The 19,979-nt window shown below is 48.7% G+C and overlaps 1 protein-coding gene across 3 annotated transcripts in view; it reads left to right on the top strand.

Moving 5' to 3' along the window:
• ROR2 (receptor tyrosine kinase like orphan receptor 2) overlaps window positions 1-19,979 on the top strand; it is a 226,369-nt gene that overhangs the window by 106,227 nt on the left and 100,163 nt on the right. The gene's annotated exons all lie outside the window — the stretch shown is intronic.

The following is a 19,979-nucleotide window of genomic DNA, read 5'->3' on the forward strand; positions in this document are numbered from 1 at the left end:
TTTCCTTGTTATGTGTCGGTAAAAATCACATCCATTTCTCTGGTGAGAGAAGACTCGAGTATCCTTGGTTTTGTGCCCCAGGTGATAAGGCTCTTCAAGTTTCTGCTTGCTCTGAAAGATTCCGCAATAGAAATAACTTTCTTTAAAACAGGCTCATCTGTTTTACATTTTGAGACAGTTTCTACACTGCGAGGCAGAGCTGCTAGCCAGGAGTTCTGCTGAAGCTGGCTCCTGCATCCTTCCTGTCCTGGAGAGTGACTCTGCGTGGGTGTTTCCTGCAAGATCAAAGCCTGACTCGAGCTTGGTCGAGTGGAACTTGAGTTCTGGGGAGTGTGATTCCTGGTGGCAGCGAAGACGTGAAGGATGTCTTCCTGCGACCAGCATCTCCTGGCCGGGAAGGGCAGGATCCACTATGTGCTGGGGGGTGAGGGTCATTCTCAGGCCTACTCTCCACCCCCAGCCCTTGCAGGCTGCACACGGAAATGAGAAAAGCAGCTCTGGAGGAGAGCTGGGGTGCTGTTGGGTCCCGCCTGCCTAGGCTTACTTTGAAAGACTGGAGCTGTTGCTGTATGAGCTGGCCCCTGCAGGGCCCCCTCTGGCGCCCTCAAGTCTCTATGTGGGAAATGGGGGGACTGCATTAGGGAGCCCTTTCTGGGGGAGTATATGTGTGGTTTGCAAATGTAGCTTGCTTCCCATGTTTTGGTGCATTGTACAGAGGAGCAAGGGGGCGTTCAGGGACCTGGCAGTAGGTCTTGTCTGCAAAAGACTATCTCTGGAAGTTGGGGAGATGGTAGCGAGGCCTAATGAGGGGTCCAGGAGGGAGGGAAAGTGGCCTCCCAGGGGAGTCAGGCATTCTGTCCAGTGGGACAGGCACTCCTTCTGTCTTTCTGGTTCCAAGCCTGTCTGTGCTGTCTGCGGACCTGCCCATACTGACGCCTTGAAGCTCTCATTTCCTTTCTCTGTTGAATCCTGCTTTAAGAAGGATGGGGCCACACCCACCTTGAACCCACATTCCCTCCTTGCACTCATCCTCCACCTTCCACATTTCCCCCCCGCCCAATCCGTGCCACTTGTGTCTCTGAGCCTTTGCATGTGCTGTTCCCTCAGCTTGTGATGTCCGCAGCTCTGCCCCATGTTGTCTCCACACGGTACCCTGTGGTTATCTGGGTACCAGAAGGGCACCTCTTCTTAAACATGTCTATAGCTGCTTTGACAGATAATTTCTGGAGGCACAGTTCTGTTCCTGAAGTCATTGATATTTGAGCCCCATCTGCCCTAGAAGGCAAGGGAGTGGTACCTGAAAAGACAGACTCCAGCCCAGTGGCTTTTCAAGGGTCTTCTCCAGAGCTCTGGAGGTCAAAGGAGGTTCAGGGACCACTGCAGAGGATGCTTATGGGGGGAATGCTGAGGGGACAGGCGAGACTCAAAACTTGAAATCCGAAACCCCTGGCCTGCTTGAATGGAGCAGTTCCATTGCATTGTGGTTACTGAGGTTTCTCCTGAGATTTCCTTGAGAACCTTCAATTCTCTGCAGAAAGTCTGTCTCAGTAGGCTCCAGATGCCCTAACAAAGCACCGAGACTGGGCAGCTTAAACAGTAGACATTGATTTCCTACAGTATGGAGGCTGGAGGTCCATAGTGAAGGTGTTAGCAGATTTGGTTTCTGGTGAGGGCTCTCTTCTTGGCTTGTAGATGGCCGCCTTCTCACTGCATCCTCATGGGGTGGAAAGAGTGAGTGCCAGTGTCTCTTCCTCTTCTTGTAGGATGCCAGCTGTGTTGAATTGGAAGCGCCCTTTTGACCCTTTTAACCTTGACTGCCTCCCTACAGGCCCCGACTACAAACACCGTTATACTGAGGTTCAGGCTTCGACATATTTTGTGGGGACACACTTCAGTCCATGGCAAAGCCTGTCATCTACGCTACAGTATTCCAAGCTTTAAGATGAAGAGACTGAGGCTTAACTTCTCAAGGTCGTCCAGATAGAGAATAGCAGGCCTGGCCTGGGCTCCATTGTTGTAGAAGCCCAGCCAGAGGCATCCTGGGGTTGGTGTCACCCAGCGGCTCCCTGTGTGAGTGGTAGTCACCTCTGGCTGCAACTGCCATGGCATTGCTTCTTCTGCCAGGTGCTTCTCAGTGGGGACTGTAGTGGTGGTTGCATCTGTGTAGACATTTATCAGAGCTCTTCATAAGGTACACTTATTTTTTTTGAGATGGATTCTCGCTCTGTTGCCCAGGCTGGTGTGCAGTGGCATTATCTCAGCTCACTGCAACCTCCACCTCCCGGGTTCAAGTGATTCTCGTGCCTCAGCCTTCAGAGTAGCTGGGATTACAGGCACCTGCCACCATGCCTGGCTGATTTTTGCATTTTTAGTAGAGATGGGGTTTCACCATGTTGGCCAGGCTCTTCTCGAACTCCTGACCTCAGGGGATCCGCCCGCCTCAGCCTCCCACAGTGCTGGGATTACAGATGTGAGCCACCACACCCAGCCTGGGTATGTGTTATTACATGTAGATTATACCCCAGCAAAGCTGATTAAAAGCATGCTTTGGTGTGAGCACCCTTTGGGTGTGCGTGAGGGTGGGGGCTGGCTTCTGAAAGGTGCTGACTGGGAACTCCCCTAGTGCATATGCTTGACCCGTGGTGAGTTTTGGGTAAGAATTAGATGGGATGGTGCGCTGGGATGGATGTCTCTGTGAACATCCTCTTGCCTAAGATCCACACAGTGAGATCACCTGAAAGTCTTGGATTTGGGGGCAGGCATGGCCTTGTGGCTCTGGCTGGTTGCAGCATTCCTAGAAGAGACTCACCAGGTGGTCAGGGCCTGACTTCCCCAGGACAGGCTCTCACCCTGGGCCGCCCAGGCCCGACACTGGGAGTGAGGGTGCTGGGTGATGGGGAGGGGTGCGTGCAGAGGCTCTCACTGTGCTCTGGTGTCGCTGGACAGAGGGCCCTTTTCTGAGAAAGTTTCCTCATTCCACCTTGGGCGTAGGGTGGGGAGGGCAGAAAATACAAAACTGCCTCTCCGCTTGCAGACCCCTGTAACTTTGTCTATGCTGGATTGGATTCATAATTTTGAACTGTGTCATGCATGCATTTTGCTTTGTCTGGCAATCTTTTGCAAGCCATGAAATGGTTACTCTACATTAGGATGCACGTGTAGAAAACGCAGGAATGACATATCCCCTGCCCGCTCCTGCTTCCCCCTACCGCCCCGCCTTCTCTGTCCCACGGGAGCATGCAAGGACCTGGGTCGAGGCTTGCTACTCTGTATACAGAGGGGGAGTATAAAAAAATCATTACTAAACACAGCCGTTTTGCCCCGTGAACTCATTCAGCTTCTGGTTTTCTTTTCAACCGTCCCAACGGTGTAGGTTCTGGTAGCCACGAACCTATTAAACTTAATAGGACAACATCTCGCCAGTGTAGGGGGCTGGACATGGGGCCAGTCTGGGGCTGCAGTTCTTTAGGACGACTTTGAGCAAGTTCAGCCCCAGCTGCCGCCTCCTAAAACGAAGAATATTGCACAGTGGATTTTAGATTCCCTGTGGACTGAATTGTGTCCTTCCCAAAATTCATAGGTTCTCTTCAGACACAGAGAGAGCCTGATACTTGGAGGACGGCAGGAAGAAGTAAAACCACAGCCTGCGTGATGGCGAGTGGCACGAAGGAGGCGGTGTATTTGGGGCTGGCAGCTCCCTAGGTGAGGAACAAGCGCTGGTCTGTGGAAGGTGCAGGAGCGTGGAGGCTGAGAGCCCATCTCATGCAGCGGCCCAGAGGAGGCCCCCAGGAACCTGCAAACAGTGTTCCTTTGTGCTGTCGGCTCCCAGGACAGACGACCTGAAACTGGTAGCTAGAAGTCTAGCCACCGGGCAGCAGTTTAAATCAAAATAATCACTTTAAGAAACGGTAGGGAACTTTGCTGGAGAACCATTTCCTCCACCCTGAAATAGGAAAACACGTTCTGATTTATGCTGCTGGCTCAGGGCAGCCTGCTGAAACGTGTGCAGCTCCGCGTTTGATGGCCCCCTCCCTTCCTCCGCCCCGCTGCAGGGATGAAAAAGCATTTAGAAGGAGAGTGTGTGGATGGCCGTTAGTGCCAGAGTGGCTGTTGAAAGGCCCTGCTCTGCAGGAAAGTGGCCTTCAGAGGCCAGAAGGTGCAGACAGCAGGGCCGGCAGCCCAGGGCTGGGAGTGGCTGGAACCAGCGTGGGGGTTGGTTGTGTTTTGAATTGAGATTTTTAGAGAAACTCTGTGGAGCCCTTCTAACTAAACGAAGTCACTCATTCCTCAACGAGAAGCAGACATAGTCCAGCCAGGCGGGGCATGTGCAGAGCCGGGGGTGGTGCCACGGGGCTTGTCTCTACTGGGGCTCCTCCTGCTGCCCCGGTGTTCCCTGTGATTTATCACCCGCAGACATCGACATGCATGCGGAGGACCTGTAGTTGTGTGGAGTCTCTAGACGTACAGTAATTTGTAAGTGTGAGCAGGCTAGTGGGATTGGGCGTCACGGCCCTTTAGGAGAAGTCCATTTTCTCCTTAGAAAGAGAGAACGAAAGTCAACAGCCCCTACTCCCCACCCATGCCTCTCATCTAGATCACTGCTTCTTCCAGGCACCGAGGGCTGTCAGGAACGATGCATTATGTCAGAAATGAGAACGTTTCTTTAAAAAATAAGTCTAGGATACAACAGACTGTCTTGATGGGGCCATCTGAGCCTTTAACCTGGTCATGTACCTGACCTGCCCCGGGGTGGGCATGGAGGGCCACCTGGCTCAGACCCCACTGACTTTAGGGCTCCCGCACAGTACCTGCTTGTGTTCTGAGGCCCTCATTCCAGGAGCCACGAGAGGTCGAGGACATCCGCTAGTTCCTGTACGTGTCTTCGGGGTCTTGGCAGCAGCCAACCCAGCCCTTCGCAGGGCCGTGGGCCGCCTTCTGTTTCTTCTGTATTTCCTGGGTAACTGTGGCCGCTCCCTCCAGCTCCGACACGCTCTCTCCCTCCTGCACATGTAAATGCGTTCTGTGTGGGTTTTCTTTTCTCTGATTTTTGCTTCTAGTTGTTCTCTGTTAAATTCATATCCATTTAGCAAATATCTTGTAAGTGTAAAGAGGAAAAGAAACCCCCGAATGCCGCATCCGAGGGGCTCTCGTGCAAGGGCGTTTAGGCAGCTCTCGATTGGGAGCATCTTGTGTTTTCACCTCCGGTCAAGAGAGGGGGAAGGCACCTCTCGAGGGGGTGCCCCCCTCACTATTGCTGTGGGAGAGCAAAGAGCTGCAGAGAATTAGGTGGCTCCTGCGTGCCAGCTGGATGCAGAGCAGCACATCAGTGACATGTGCCTGGAGGAGGCCTCTGGGCTCTTGGGGGAGGAGGAAGGGAGTGGCAGGAGCCCTGGCACCTCCTGCCCGCTGCCCTCTCTTGAGTCAGTGGAGTTCTTTCTGTCACCTCGACACGATGGACCACTGAGGGCATTGGCCCCCTCCCTGCCCAGCTTTTAATTCCAGAGGTGGAATTAAGATACCGGAATATTCAAAGTACCTGTCTGGGCAAACCCCGCCCATTTCTCCTTGTTGCCTCAGAGGCAGAGAAGCTGTGGACCATTGGAAGTGGGCTGGCTGCGCTGTTCTTTAGGTCACAGTCTGTGGAGAGTGCCCATGCATGTGGCATCCTATTGGCCTCTGGCATGAGACACTGATGCCTAGGGTGAGGACACGGCGCCCAAGGGCCAGCGTTTGGGTTCTGGTGCCTGTGCTGTTGACTTGCATTCTTGGTGCCTCAGTTTCCTCAGCTGTTAATCGGGATAACAATGGGGTCATTGTGAGGATTAAAGGAGATAATACAGGCATGGCACCCGGCACACGTGTTGGCTGTTCCTAATCTCGACAGCAGTAATAGTAATCAGGACAGTAGATCTTCATGACACTTGGGGGTCAGGAGTATGTTCGAGCAATTAGGGGATGAGGAAAAGAAGAACTCCTTCCCTCCCCTGCTGTCCATTTCTTGAGAATACTCGCTTTTGACCATCTCTCCTCTTTATGCTTTTTCTCTCCTTTCTTTCCTTACTTCTCTTTCTCTCTCTTCTTTATTCTGCACTTGCTTTGCAGGCATGCGTCTGCACAGGGACAGTATGGATCCGAGTCCTGTTACCGGAAGCCTGGCCTGGTTCTCTGATGGAGGGTGGGTCCATCAGAGGTCCACATCCTTCCCCGCCCCGACTGCATTGCTTGGCCTTGGGTAAGGCAAGCATCTTTAGGAGTGTCGGCGGAGAAAACCGACTTCTGGCTTCCGAGGCTCCCCCGGGGACACATCACCCAGTAGAGAGGCGGACACACATGTATGCATGCCACACTGACGTACCACACATACAGCACACACACACCACATATAACACACACACAGCACACATACAGCACACACACCACACGTACAGCACACACACACCACATATGACACACACACCCCCACACATACAGCACACACACCACACATACAGCACACACACGCCACACATACAGCACACACACGCCACACACACACCACATATGACACACACACACCCACACATACAGCACACACACACCACACATACAGCACACACACACCACATATAACACACACACAGCACACATACAACACACACACCACACATACAGCGCACACACACCACACATACAGCACACACACGCCACACATAGAGCACACACACGCCACACACACAGCACACACACGCCACACACACACAGCACACACAGCACACACACCACACACACAGTACACACACAGCACACACAGCACACACACGCCACACATGTGGCACACACACACCACACATACAGCACACACACACCACACATAACACACACACACCACACACACACCACACACACACCACACTTAACACACACACACCACACATACACACACATACGCACCACACATACAGCGCACACACACACCACACACACCACATATAACACACACACACCACACATACCCACACCGTATGCACAAACATGTATCCCCACACATATACCTCTCACACCACACACACAATATACGCTACATACTTCCGTAGACACACACACTCACAACAAACACACATTCCCTCACATTCATATACCACAGACACACCGCACTCATATACCTCCCCACAACATACACGCACCACACATACCCACAGCATATGCACACATATCCTCACACGTATACCCCCACACCACACATATACACACAAACACCACAGACCCACACTCACAACACACACCACACACATACACCATATACACAGAGACACACCCCTCCCACATTCATACACCACACACACACCACACATATACACACAGGCACACATGCCTGTACTTACACACAGACACACACACACACACACACACACCCCCATCTGACAGCACCACGAATCAGGCCAGGATATTGGAGGAGGTGTTTTGGTAAACACAGAATACACCCCGCCCCCCGCCGCACCCCCCCCGAACCCCTTCATCTTGTTAATTGGTGAATTCATTCCTAAGCTGCTGTCATCCCACGCTTGTGTTGCCACGTGCCTGCGCGCAGCCGGTGCGGAGGGCCTTGGGTGTTGTGTAGTGTGTGCTTTTTGTGTCTTTATTTTAATGTCATTTTTGACTTGTTGCCCAGGATTCTGTTATTAGATTTCCCTCTCTCCCAAACTGAAATTTATCTCATTTTCCTTGGAGTCCACAGGGAACTTCTCTCTAGTTTCTGCTGAGGTAGACTTCTACTGTGTGCCGAAAAACGATTTTCTTGTTCTCTGTGCCCTTTTATTTAAAGCTCCAGAGTGGAGCACTGCTTTTATGAATGCCAGGTTTCGCGAAAACTCATACCATCTGTCATGGCTAATACTTAGACACACAATGCCTTTACTCTTTTAAAAAGGCTCTAACAGGAGCGATCACGTTTTCCGACTGCAGCGGGGTCTCCTGCGCTGGCTGTGGTGCTTGGGGTCTCCATTCCCAAGGGGCAGACAGTCATGCTGGAGTGGCCGTGACAGACCCATTCCCCAGTGGTAACGTCAGAAGTGGAGGGTTTTGAAGATGAGATCTTAGCTTGGAATGAAACCCCGGGGTCCGATCTCAGGGTGTTTTCATGTCTGTTCTATACAAAAGGTAGTTTATGCCGAGGAGAGAAAAGATAGCGGCTGCAACCAGGCGTGGCATGACTGGTGAGTCAGGAATGTTTCAGGTGCGAGGAGGGGAGAGGCTGCAGGAGATGCACAAGGGCACCCCAGCCCCTCACCCGACACTGTGTGCGCTTGGCTCTGGTCCCGGCTCTCGGGGCCTTCAGGTTAATCCACAGTCTGAGTGGCTCACTTGGTTCTGAAATGGCCTGGTGGTGCCTGGTTTAATTTGCCTTTATAAACTAATAGGCTAAGTTGAGCATTTCAAAGGGGCAATTTTTCCTTCTTTAAGTTGCAGTGAACACATCTTTCAGGATCCAGAGGGAGAATTACACACATAAGGTATGCCCAGGTTAAGGAACACGGTAAAGATTTTAACTGCCTAATAAACTATAAATCCCTAAATAAACTCCTGGACGAGGCAGTAAAAGCTTAGACGTCAACATGCAAAAATGAAACCAGTTTTGTGAGGGTAGGGGGAGTATGGATAATTTCTCTTTTTCCTAAATACATATTTAAAGTGGCAGTTTGACGATGAAAAAAAAGTATGGTTCGGTCATTTTTTTTCTTTTATGTGTTCCACTTAGAATGTGTGAACACGTGGCGTCGTAGCCTGCATCCCTTATTCTTTTACTTCTACCTTGTAGCTTAGAAGTAAGAAACCTACAACAGCGATGAAAACTATATATTTTTTTCTACCTGCCAAATCTGTATAGATTAAGAACACTGGATGTTAAGAAATTTTCTTATGCACAAGTGGAATTTGTCTTCTCCTTTTAAAACACGTAAAACATCTTGAAAATGAGACAACTGGGACAAGAAAAATGTATGAGATGGCTTTGAGAACCACTGCTGGTCCTTTAATTGCTTGGCCTTCTTCCCCAAGCCCCTTAAGATCGCTTACCTTGGGTAGTGCTCATAAAGCGCAAAGAGTAGGGGGATTCTTTTAATATGGCAAGGCTTCTCCCCGCCCCCCTCTTAAACAGCCAAAGTTTCAGCTTGTCATATTTGATGATTTTTTTTTATTGTTACAAGTTTTTTTTTTTTATAGTGGATGTGGTGTCATCTCATGACATGGCTGTTTAAGACCAGTAAGCAGGCCGAGCGCGGTGTCTCATGCCTGTAATCCCAGCACTTTGGGAGGCTGAGGTGGGCAGATCACGAGGTCAGGAGATCAAGACCATCCTGGCTAACATGGTGAAACCCCGTCTCTACTAAAAATACGAAAAACTAGCCAGACATGGTGGTGGGCACCTGTAGTCCCAGCTGCTCAGGAGGCTGAGGCAGGAGAATGGCATGAACCTGGGAGGCGGAGGTTGCAGTGAGCTGAGATCATGCCACTACACTCCAGCCTGGGCAACAGAGTGAGACTCCGTCTCAAAAACAAAACAAAACAAAACAAAAAAACAGTAAGCAATGCAGAACAGAAATTCCTAAGGAATGATTTAATACCGTGTGTACACACACAAACACACACACACATATTTATCTCAAGTGAACTTTTAAAGTTGTTTTCCTTGAATACACTTTTTTTAAGAAAAATGATTTTATTAATTTTCTTGTGATGATTTTCCAATCTAATAATCTTAAATTACCGTAATTTCTTTCCTCTAGAAAGACACTGGCATTGACTGAAGTTGCAAACAAAAATCACCAATATATTGAACACTGCAGCTAGTACGTGCAATGCAGCAGACAGACAGACTGAATGGGCAGGGCTCGTGTGATTTGAAGGATTCTTGCCTGACACCTGGCTGAGGCTACTGCCCAGGTGGCAGAGGTGGAGGAGCGAGCTGTCATTCATAACTGGGCAGCCTGGTAAAACCAAAGCTTGGAGAAGTTCCAGAACTCGCCCCAGTGCAGGATCCTGTGAGCAGCAGCTCCTCCAGCCGCCCTCAGACTTGACATCAGCTGGCACAGCCCCCTGACCTGGGGTGGGGCAGAGGCAGGCAGTTAGCTGCGTTGCCCCACCAGAGGACAGAGGAGACCTGGGCTTTCTTAGCATTGCTGCTCGTGAACATCTGTTAGCTGCAGACTGGATTTTTTTTTTTTTGAGATGGAGTCTCACTGTGTCTCCCAGGCTGGAGTACAGTGGCATGATCTTGGCTTACTGCAGTCTCTGCCTCCTGGTTCAAGCGATTCTCCTGCCTTAGCCTCCCAAGTAGCTGAGACTACAGGCACACACCACCACGACTAGCTAATTCTTGTATTTTTAGTAGAAACGGGGTTTCACCATGTTGGCCAGGCTGGCTTCGAACTCCTGACCTCAAGTGATCTGCCCGCCTCGGCCTCCCAAAATGCTAGGATTACAGGCGTGAGCCACTGTGCCCGGTCCAGACTGGATTAATAATTGGTACCTCTTCATAGGACAAAGTGCCATATGATAATGAAAACAAATGAACTTCACCCACAAGCTATACTGTGGGTGAATCGCACCACCAGATGGCAAAGGAAAGGAGGAGGCCACAGACGAGCATGGTGGGATTCCACGTGCAAAGTTGTGTGTGTTTTTAAAACAGGTGAAACTAAATTCTGTTGTTTAGTGGGGGAATGCAGGAAGTAAAACCTCATTGCTTGCATATACCTTGGATTCTACCAGACACTGGGCTGGGGAAAGCCGTTTTCAAGCTGTACAGAAAGGCAGGGAAGCGAGGATCACAAAAGCCTTGTCCTAGAGCCCAGAAATGAAGCAGTTACTATAGAAGTGAAAGGCGGACGTGTGTGGAAGAGACATCTCGTGAGAGTGTTTTTGTGGTGTCTTCTTGAGAAAGGTTTCGTAGGAGACCTTCCCAGGCTGGCAGGTGGCTTGGCCGCCTCCTCTCAGCCCCTGAGCTCCACAGGTGTGCCCTTCCGCCTCCTGCAGCTGCAGGTAGATACCACCTGTAGCTTTTCCCTCCTGCCTCTGCTGGTCTTCCTGGAGAGATTTAGTTCATTTTAATGATTGTACAGGTCTTACGAAAAGATGCTCACTGCTGTTGCTGCAGGATCCTGAGTTCACTGTGATGAGTTGGGAGCCTTTCTGGGAACATTTTCCCTCGTAGGGGATGGGGATCAGGGATGGGGCAGCGGGGCCATGGAGGGAGTTCCAATCTACATTTAACTCTGAGCATGTCAGGGCAGCCCCCAGTGGCTCTGACAGGCAGTTTTTGCTCCTTCTGCTTTTCCAGTGTATGGAATGAGGGCTGGGGGCAGTGTGTGTGCAGAGAAGAGAACAATGGTGCCCATAAATCAGTGCAGCCGTCATGATGAAATTGTACATGTCTCTTGAAGAAGCCACGGAAACTGGAGTGTTTTAAGACAGGAGCCGAGGCTATTTTGGGGTCGCCTAGCTTGTTTGTTTCATGAGGCACATCTTTGCTTCCATTAGCAAACGGCACTGCTGTGAACCGGCTGGGTTGGTGCAGGACCCTTGGAGGTGAGGGGGCAGCTGGTCATGGAGAGAGGCTTCCGACAAGGGGCAGCCTGTGAAGACTGCAGGGTCTGTGTCTGCGGGGTCTGTGTCTGCAGGGGTCTCTTTAGTCATCTTCAGCTCCATCACCATGTGTTGTAAGACCTGCCCTGGCCTCAGGCTCCTCATCCCTGGCCCACCACCCACAGTGACGTTTGTGCCCAGAGACATAAGGCAGGGCGCATTCCTGTGCTGGACTGGAAAAGCAATCATTTCCTGGCAGAGTGCTTGGTCAAGCTGTAAAGTGGTCTCACTTGAACAGAGCCCATGCTATCGGGTTTTATTGGAGCTGTGTTTATCTTGAGCTCTGCGGGAGTCAAAAGCTCACTGGAACTTTTAGGTAAAACCTGTGTGTGTGCAGATGGGCCACACTTTCCTTGGCTTCAGGACAACAGTTTTGCTCGACTTTAAAATCACAAGAGCTCTCATTTGGGATCCGTGCCTTTGGAGAAGGTCTTGACAATTTGACTCCACTTAGGTTTTTCATGTCGGAATCTTAAGTGCTTGGACAGATGGGTCTCTTTCTCAGTGCTGTGTGTCCATGTGAATCTCGCTGACCTTTGCTTCTCATGGCTGTCACAGAGCAGCCCTGCCGACGACGGGACTGGTGGGGCATTTTGTCCCTGTTATTCCATGCATGAGGCATAGAGAGTATGTCTTCTGCTGCAGCTAGAGTTAAATAAAGGAAATTCATGCCAGGCTAAGTTCAGGATTGATGTTTGCTCTGTGGCTGCATTAAAAAATAAACCACAAACACGGTTGTCCTTCCAGCAGGGCTGGCGTTGAGTTGGCAGCTGCCAAATGACTTGTGGGTGGTGGGTTTGCATGTGGCGACGTGGTCCTGGGCATCTGTGGTGCAGGGAAGGGAGGGGATGAAGCACAGCTGGTGCTCCAGGCAAGTCCACGCAACGATGCTTAGGAGAGCCAGGCCCCGAGTGGGCTCCCATAGCCCACAGATTCTGGTCTCGTTTCCTGAGCCAGGTTGTGCCTTTCTCTCTGGGTAATAAGATAGATTTACTGACCTTTGCCATGAAGATCATGTATTTTGGAACCCGAGACCCATTTTTACTTTCCACTTGTCAGCTGAAACAAAAGCCGGAATGAACTTTACAGCCCGCAGGCCCAGGGGTCGGCCTTACCCGCTCTGCCCGCTGTGTCTTCCCTGGAACCATCCCTGACCTCAGCCCGTGGGTGCTTGAGGCTGGGGGAAAGAACATGGAGAGAAATCCCATGGCTCGTGTACGCCTTGGATTTCCCCGAACACTGGGCTGGGGAAAGCAGTTTTCAGGCACAGTGAGGGGACGTCCCTCCCTCCATGTCCCTTCAAGCTGAGTCTTGCAACAGGACTTGGGTCTGCTCTTGGCTGCGTGGGGCAGAGGGGATGCTCCAGCAGATGCCCAGGACAGCTCCTCCTGCATGTTGAGGCCCCAGGGAGCTCTCGGGCCCCAGGGAGCTCTCAGGGACTGAGCAGAGCTGGTCAGTTGGAGGCTGGCAGGAGTGCAGGCAACTCGAGGCGGGCATGCAGGTCAGCAGGGTGCGCTGGCCATGGGCCGCTGCTTTTCGATAAGGGGTCATTGAGGGATGTGCATGGAAAGGAGTGCTCAGCTACCCCAGGGGCCTGGGGTGGGGGGCACGGCTCTGGCATGGCGGTGCCGGTGGTGGGACTGGGAGTTCTTTGTCTTGGAATCAGCTGAGGGTGACCTCAGAGATGTGACTTGAGTGCCCGAAAGGATGTGGCCACCATTTGCTGGGAAAGGGACAGTGGTGGGTGGGGCAAAGCTGGGAGTTGCGATACGGGCACAGTGCACTTGGCGTGCCAGCTGGGGGTGGCAGGATGAGGACCTGTTGCAGAAGTGCAGAGCAGGGTGCTGGAGCCCAGTGTGGATGCTTCGGCCGTGTGCAGCAGGCTGGGTGACCAAACAGCTGAGCGGCCTGGGGTGTCCTCCCACCCTCCCAAGCATTTATGTCTGGGTTGGTGTCATGGTGACCCATCTGCAATCACCTCGATGCCATGCCTCTTGCCCACGCGGCAGAGAGCACCTGGGTGTTTTGTCCCTCAGCCCGCCTTCCCTGTCGGGTGTTGCAGGGCTTAGGGGGGCCCACTCTGAGCCCCTCACCTGCTTTTGTGTTCTACATCTAAACTTGCTGGTGGGCTCCTACCCAGGAGGGCTGTGCTGACCTGGGCAGGGCTCAGGACTGGCACTGCGGTGTCTTCTCCTGGCATCTGTCCTCCTCCTTTCCCCTCCACTGAGGTTTGGGGCTACAGGAGGCCCCGATTTCCCTCAAGATGGACATTGCATTTCTAGTTGCTGTTTCTCTACATTGTTTTGGGTGATTTGAGGAGTGTACCTGTCAGGGTCCAACTAGAGGAACAAAACTTGTAGGAGATATATATGAAAAGATTTGTCACAGGGAATTGACTTACTCAGTTGTAAGGTCTGACCAGGCGCATTTGAAATCCATGGGGCCGACCACAGGGAAGGGTGGCTGGAACTGTGGGCACCGCCGAGGCTGCTGTCCCTGGGCGGAGTGTCTTGTTTCTCAGGGAAGCCGCTGCTCTGCTTTTGAGGCCTTCGACTCACTGAGCCAGGCCCTCCTGGGTCATCAAGGATTATCTCCCTTACGTAACGTCATACCTGGAGAGCAGCACCTGGAGTTGCGTTTCACTGGTGTGTGTGACTGATGACTGGACCGTGGACCCTGACCATCACGGGTAGGGGACACAGCCGGTTTTCTTTAGCCATTGTGACCCCAGAAGTTGACAAAGACTCATCCAAACTTGTTATTTAACATCTCATGGATGTTTGAAAACATAACATAATCTGACTTTTTTCTGTCGCTAGTCACTGTGTTTAAGTTTTAAAGTAGTGAAATCTACCTATGTTAATCCAAAGAAGAATTAAGAATGATTTTTCCCTCACATCTGGAATGGCAGTGAAGATGGCTGGAGTTGACTGGCTGTGAGTGCCTTGGGCTCTGTGAGAGATTCATTAGGGGATCTCCATTCCTCATCCTGCTCTACAGGGTCAACCTTGTGGTGACTTTATGGTCAAGGTCACCAGTGGTCAGCGTGCAAGTCCAAACAGGACAGAACATCTGTGGCCCAGCCTGACGGAGGCACTGTTGGTCTGGGGCTTTCTGACTTGGACTTCTTTCTTAGGTCAGGGACATGATTGGCTTGCATTTGACCTCGCACATGGCATCTTTTTACAGGAAAGGGAGATGGCACCGTCTTCTCTGGGCTCTGGCAGGGAGAGCTGAGGTCTGCAGTCCTTCACTTGTTGTTGTTGTTGTTGTTGTTGTTTTGAGACCGAGTTTTGCTCTTGTTGCCCAGGTTGGAGTGCAATGGCACGATCTCAGCTCACTGCAACCTCTGCCTCCTGGGTTCCAAAGATTCTCCTGCCTCAGCCTTGCAAGTTGCTGAGATTACAGGCATATGCCACCACGCCGGCTAATTTTGTATTTTTAGTAGAGATGGAGTTTCACCACGTTGGTCAGATTGGTCTCAAACTCCTGACCTTATGTGATCCTCCTACCTTGGCCTCCCAGAATGCTGGGATTACAGGTGAGAGCCACTGCACCTGACCCTTCACTTGCTTTTTTGCAGGGGAGTGGATGTTATCCCCCAGGATGCGTCTAAGGAAAAGCAGCACCAAATCCTCACTTCATTTCCACCAAATGCTGCCGGTCCCTTCTGAGAAGACATGTGATTCCTCTCAGCCCGAAACATGACTTCATGCTTGTGTTCTTTTTCTTAAAAATAATAACAAACTTACGTTACAAAAGTATCAATACAATTTGTTTTTGTTTTTTTTTTGAGATGGAGTTTTGCTCTTGTTGACTAGGCTGGAGTGCAGTGGCTTGATCTCCGCTCACCGCAACCTCTGCCTCCCTGGTTTAAGCAATTCTCCTGCCTCAGCCTCCCGAGTAGCTGGGATTACGGGCGTGCACCACCACGCCAGGCTAATTTTGTATTTTTCGTAGAGACGGGGTTTCTCCATGTTGGTCAGGCTGGTCTTGAACTCCTGACTTTAGGTGATCCGCCCACCTCAGCCTTCCAGAGTGCTGGGGTTACAGGTGTGAGCCACCATGCCCAGCCACAAATTTTTTAAGAAACTGAAATCATAGAAAGTGTGTACTGTCAACCCCTTCCCAGGTCTCAAAGGCCAAATGCAGCTCCTGGTAACAGTTCAATGACTGCTTTTTCAAACTTGAGCTTCTTTATACACACACACACACACACACACACACACACACACACACACAGAGTTATTTAGTTTTGGTAAAATGTATTCATATTAACTTTTTTTTCAAATGTTTTTCCTCAATATAATAACATAAACTTCCATCAATGACAGGATGCGTAATTCTTTCTTAATCTTTTTAATGGCTGCACAATAAACTCGAAGCTCCATTTCCTCTGTCAATAAACAAGACTGTTGCCCACTATACCCAGCTGGGGGAGGCTGGTGGGCTGCAGTCTACTTTCCTGCTTCTGCAGTTGGGTTTTATGTTGTTAGTGCTGTGTGCTCTCAAACCTGCTTATGGGAGTTGTGTTATTGTACAGACGTAGCTTTCTTTTCTTTTCTTGTTTTAGAGACAGAGTCTCACTGTGTTGCCCAGACCGGAGTGCAGTGGTATGGTCATACCTCACTGCAGCATTGAACTCCTGAACTCAAGTGATCCTCCCACCTCAGCCTCTAGAGTAGCTTGGACTAACAGGTTCATACCACCATATCGGGCTAATTTTAAAATTTTTATCTTTATAGAGACAGGGTGTCACTATGTTGCCCAGGCTGGTCTTGAACTCCTGGGCTCAAGCGATCCACCTGCCTTGGACAGCCAAATTGCTGGAATTACAGGCATGAGCCACCACACCCAATCAGAAATAGCATAAATGATATAATCTATAAATTCAGTGGGTGTAAAGAAAGGAAAAACTCAAGTTGACTGATTTGAAAATACAAATGTGAGGAAAACTTTTAAAGATAATTTCTGTTGAATTAGATATGAATCATAATGAAAGTTGATCAGGATTTTGTATTCAGATGCATAGGTGCATTTATACACTTCACTTTAAGAAAACCAAACCAGGAAACAGATGATATATGTGATTTGTGAAGAAATGAATGTGAACAGCAATGAGTAGATTTTTTACTCAAAAGAAAGGGCTGGGCTGTACATCTGTTGATTGATTAATGATGGTTCATTTATGTGTATTACGTTAAAAATATTTATTGTAGGTGTGGATCATTATTTATAGTGCCTAACTTTATAATTTTTAATGTTTCCATTAATGAACATTCACATGAATGAAGATTTATATGGATCTTGGTTATATCCGTAGGAAGGTATCAGCTGGTCCAGTTCTAGAATATGGCTGTGCCTTCATTTCACTGCTCCCTGCTGTAGTTATTTGCAACTTTCTTTCCCTTGGTTTCAGGTAACCTGGAAATATTCACAGAATACACTTGAGCTCACAGTCTTCTTTGAGATGCCTGCCTTTTTTTTTTTTTTGGAGACGGAGTCTCGCTCTGTCACCCAGGCTGGAGTGCAATGGCGTGATCTTGGCTCACTGCAACCTCTGCCTTCCGGGTTCAAGTGATTCTCCTGCTTCAGCCTCCCGAGCAGCTGGAATTACAGTTGCATGCTGCCATGCCCAGCTAATTTTTGTTGTTGTTGTTGTTGTTGTTGTTGTATTTTAGTAGAGATGGGGTTTCACCATGTTGCCCAGGCTGGTCTTGAACTCCTGAGCTCAGGCAGTTCACCCGCCTCGCTCTCTCAAAGTGCTAGGATTACAGGTGTGAGCCACCACACCCAGCTGAGATGTCTGTATTTTATTACAAATGTGCCCATACACTTCTGAGAAGGGTAGAGTGTGTTAGTCTGTTTGTCTCACTCTGGCTGCACTCCCCAGAAACGACTGCCTGTGAAGTTTAATTGGCTTGGAGGTGGGACAGTGCCATGATGTCTAGTTAACATATATTTAAATTATACCTTGAGGTCATTTGAAAATGGAATTCTACCTAGTGCCCAGCTTGTGTTTATCCTCTTATGTTTCTAATCATTTAACCATTTAAAATAGGGAGATGATGAGACACTTGCAAGACTTTTAAGAAATTAATCTCCCACTTAGCTTTTTATAATGTTAATTAATGTCTGTACCAAACTCAAAGCAAACATTAATGGTGTAATAATCTAAGTAGTCTATTTAATATCAAGGCTAATTCAGAAAGCCTTGTATGAGGTTGCTCAGCATGTCTTGTCAGTGTATTAAGACAGGAAACAGAAACAAGGGGCAAGCTAATGGATTGTAGAAGATGCAATTACTATTTTAAAGAGAATATGTACTTTAATTCATTAATTAATGTATTTATTTATTTGAGACAGGGTCTTGCTCTGTCACTCAGGCTGGCATGCAGTGGCATAATCTTGGCTTACTGCAGCCTCATCCTCCCGGGTTCAAGTGATTCTCCCACCTCAGCCTCCTGAGTAGCTGGGATTACAGGCGTGCACCACCACACCCAGCTAATTTTTGTATTTTTAGTAGAGATGGGGTTTTGCCATGTTGGCCAGGCTGGTCTCAAACTCCTGACCTTGAGTGATCCACCCACTTCGACATCACAAAGTGCTGGGATTACAGGTGTGAGCCACCGTGCCCGGCCAAGAATATGTACCTTAAAGCCCAAGTAAATAGACTAAAAACTTTTAGAATTAATTTGTGAACTTACATACAATATATTGGAAAAGATTTCCCATGTATCATCAATAATCAGAAGATGTACAAGGAAAACATTCCATTGCAAAAAGCAAACTAGATAAGCCACACCACTGTGCCATCCAAAATATGCAGGTGCTGTTGAAATAACCTAAAAACTTGACCAAACAGTAGGAAAGTGTGTAAGAATAATGAAATTTTCAAAAGTACAGTAATTTATGCTCTGGAAGACTGAATGTTTTCAAGATGTCAGTTCTTCCAAAGGTAGCAAACATTTAAAATATCCCCAAGCCACATCCCAGTGGGACTTTTCAGGGATGCTGGACCAAAGGATCCTATGACTCATTTGGAGGAATAAAGAAATGACAAACGCCAAAAGAAATTTTGAGTATGGTAAGTGGTGAAAGGAGATCTTTAATGTGCTTTCAAATACATTGAACAGCTGCAAAAACTACAGTATGGTACTGCCCAAAATGATGAATACTGATAGGAGAACTGGCAAAGGAGGCAAATACATTTTTTCAGAAGGAAACTACTATGGTTGGTATAAAAATTTTTAGAAGTCCTGAGAATCATTGAAATTACAGAACTAGAGATTAAGCCTACCATGGAACACTTTTTGGTTATCAAATTGAACAAAATTATATTGACACTGCTGATCGATCTATACACTGGACCGATCTGTACATTGGACTAGTCTCTTGAGAGAACATTTTGGGCCATGCATCCTGAACCCCCACCCCCTGCTCCTTGGACCCAGTACTCTTACTTCTAGGAATCTGTCCTGAGTAGATGGGAAGAGAAATAAAGATTTACAGATGGGAAGTGTATCATAGCTCTATTTAGTACAGTTGACAATTAGAAATGAACCTAGTGTTCAGAAGCAGAAAAATACTTAAGTACATTTGGTAAGCTACATAGAGAAATCTTTCCTTCCTTCCTTCCCTCCTTCCCTCCTTCCCTCCTTCCCTCCGTCCTTCCTTCCGTCCTTCCTTCCGTCCTTCCTTCCTTCCTTCCTTCCTTCTTGGATTTCGCTCTTGTTGCCCAGGCTGGAGTGCAGTGGCATGATCTCTGCTCACTGCAACCTCCACTTTTTAAAAGTCACATTAAAAAAAAAAAAGATATAGCAAAACCTTCAAAATATTCATGTATAATGATATGGGAAAGTTTTCATAATACAATGTTGATTTAGTCAACTAAGACACACTGAGTGCTTATTGGGACCCAGGCAGCATGCCAAGCTCACAGGAGATACTTGACTACGTAGAAGATTTGCCTTCCTTATGGAGCATATAGTAGGGGGCAATATAACAAAATGTTATTAATATTATTTTAAAAAGTAAGGTAGTAAGAAGTTCAATTTATGAAATGACTAATCTTGTAAGAAAAAGTGAACTATAGAGTGTATATATAGTTAGGAAGTCAGAAGGCCATGCATCAAAACTTTAATAGTGGTCTTGTCTGGTAAACATATGGCAGATGGTTTTTGTTCATTATTCTTTCTAGCACTTTCCCAATTTTCTGTAAAAGCTGATTTGCATTTTAATAATCAGAGGAGAGTTATAAAAGAAACTTCAGAGTCTCCCCTTCTCAAAATGTTACTGGACACAGTGCATACTTGTTGATGATTGATATTTACAAAAAATCACATTTAACCCAATAATTA

Source organism: Trachypithecus francoisi, unplaced genomic scaffold (genome assembly GCF_009764315.1).
Source record: "Trachypithecus francoisi isolate TF-2019V2 unplaced genomic scaffold, Tfra_2.0 Lachesis_group16, whole genome shotgun sequence".
NCBI lineage: Eukaryota > Metazoa > Chordata > Mammalia > Primates > Cercopithecidae > Trachypithecus > Trachypithecus francoisi.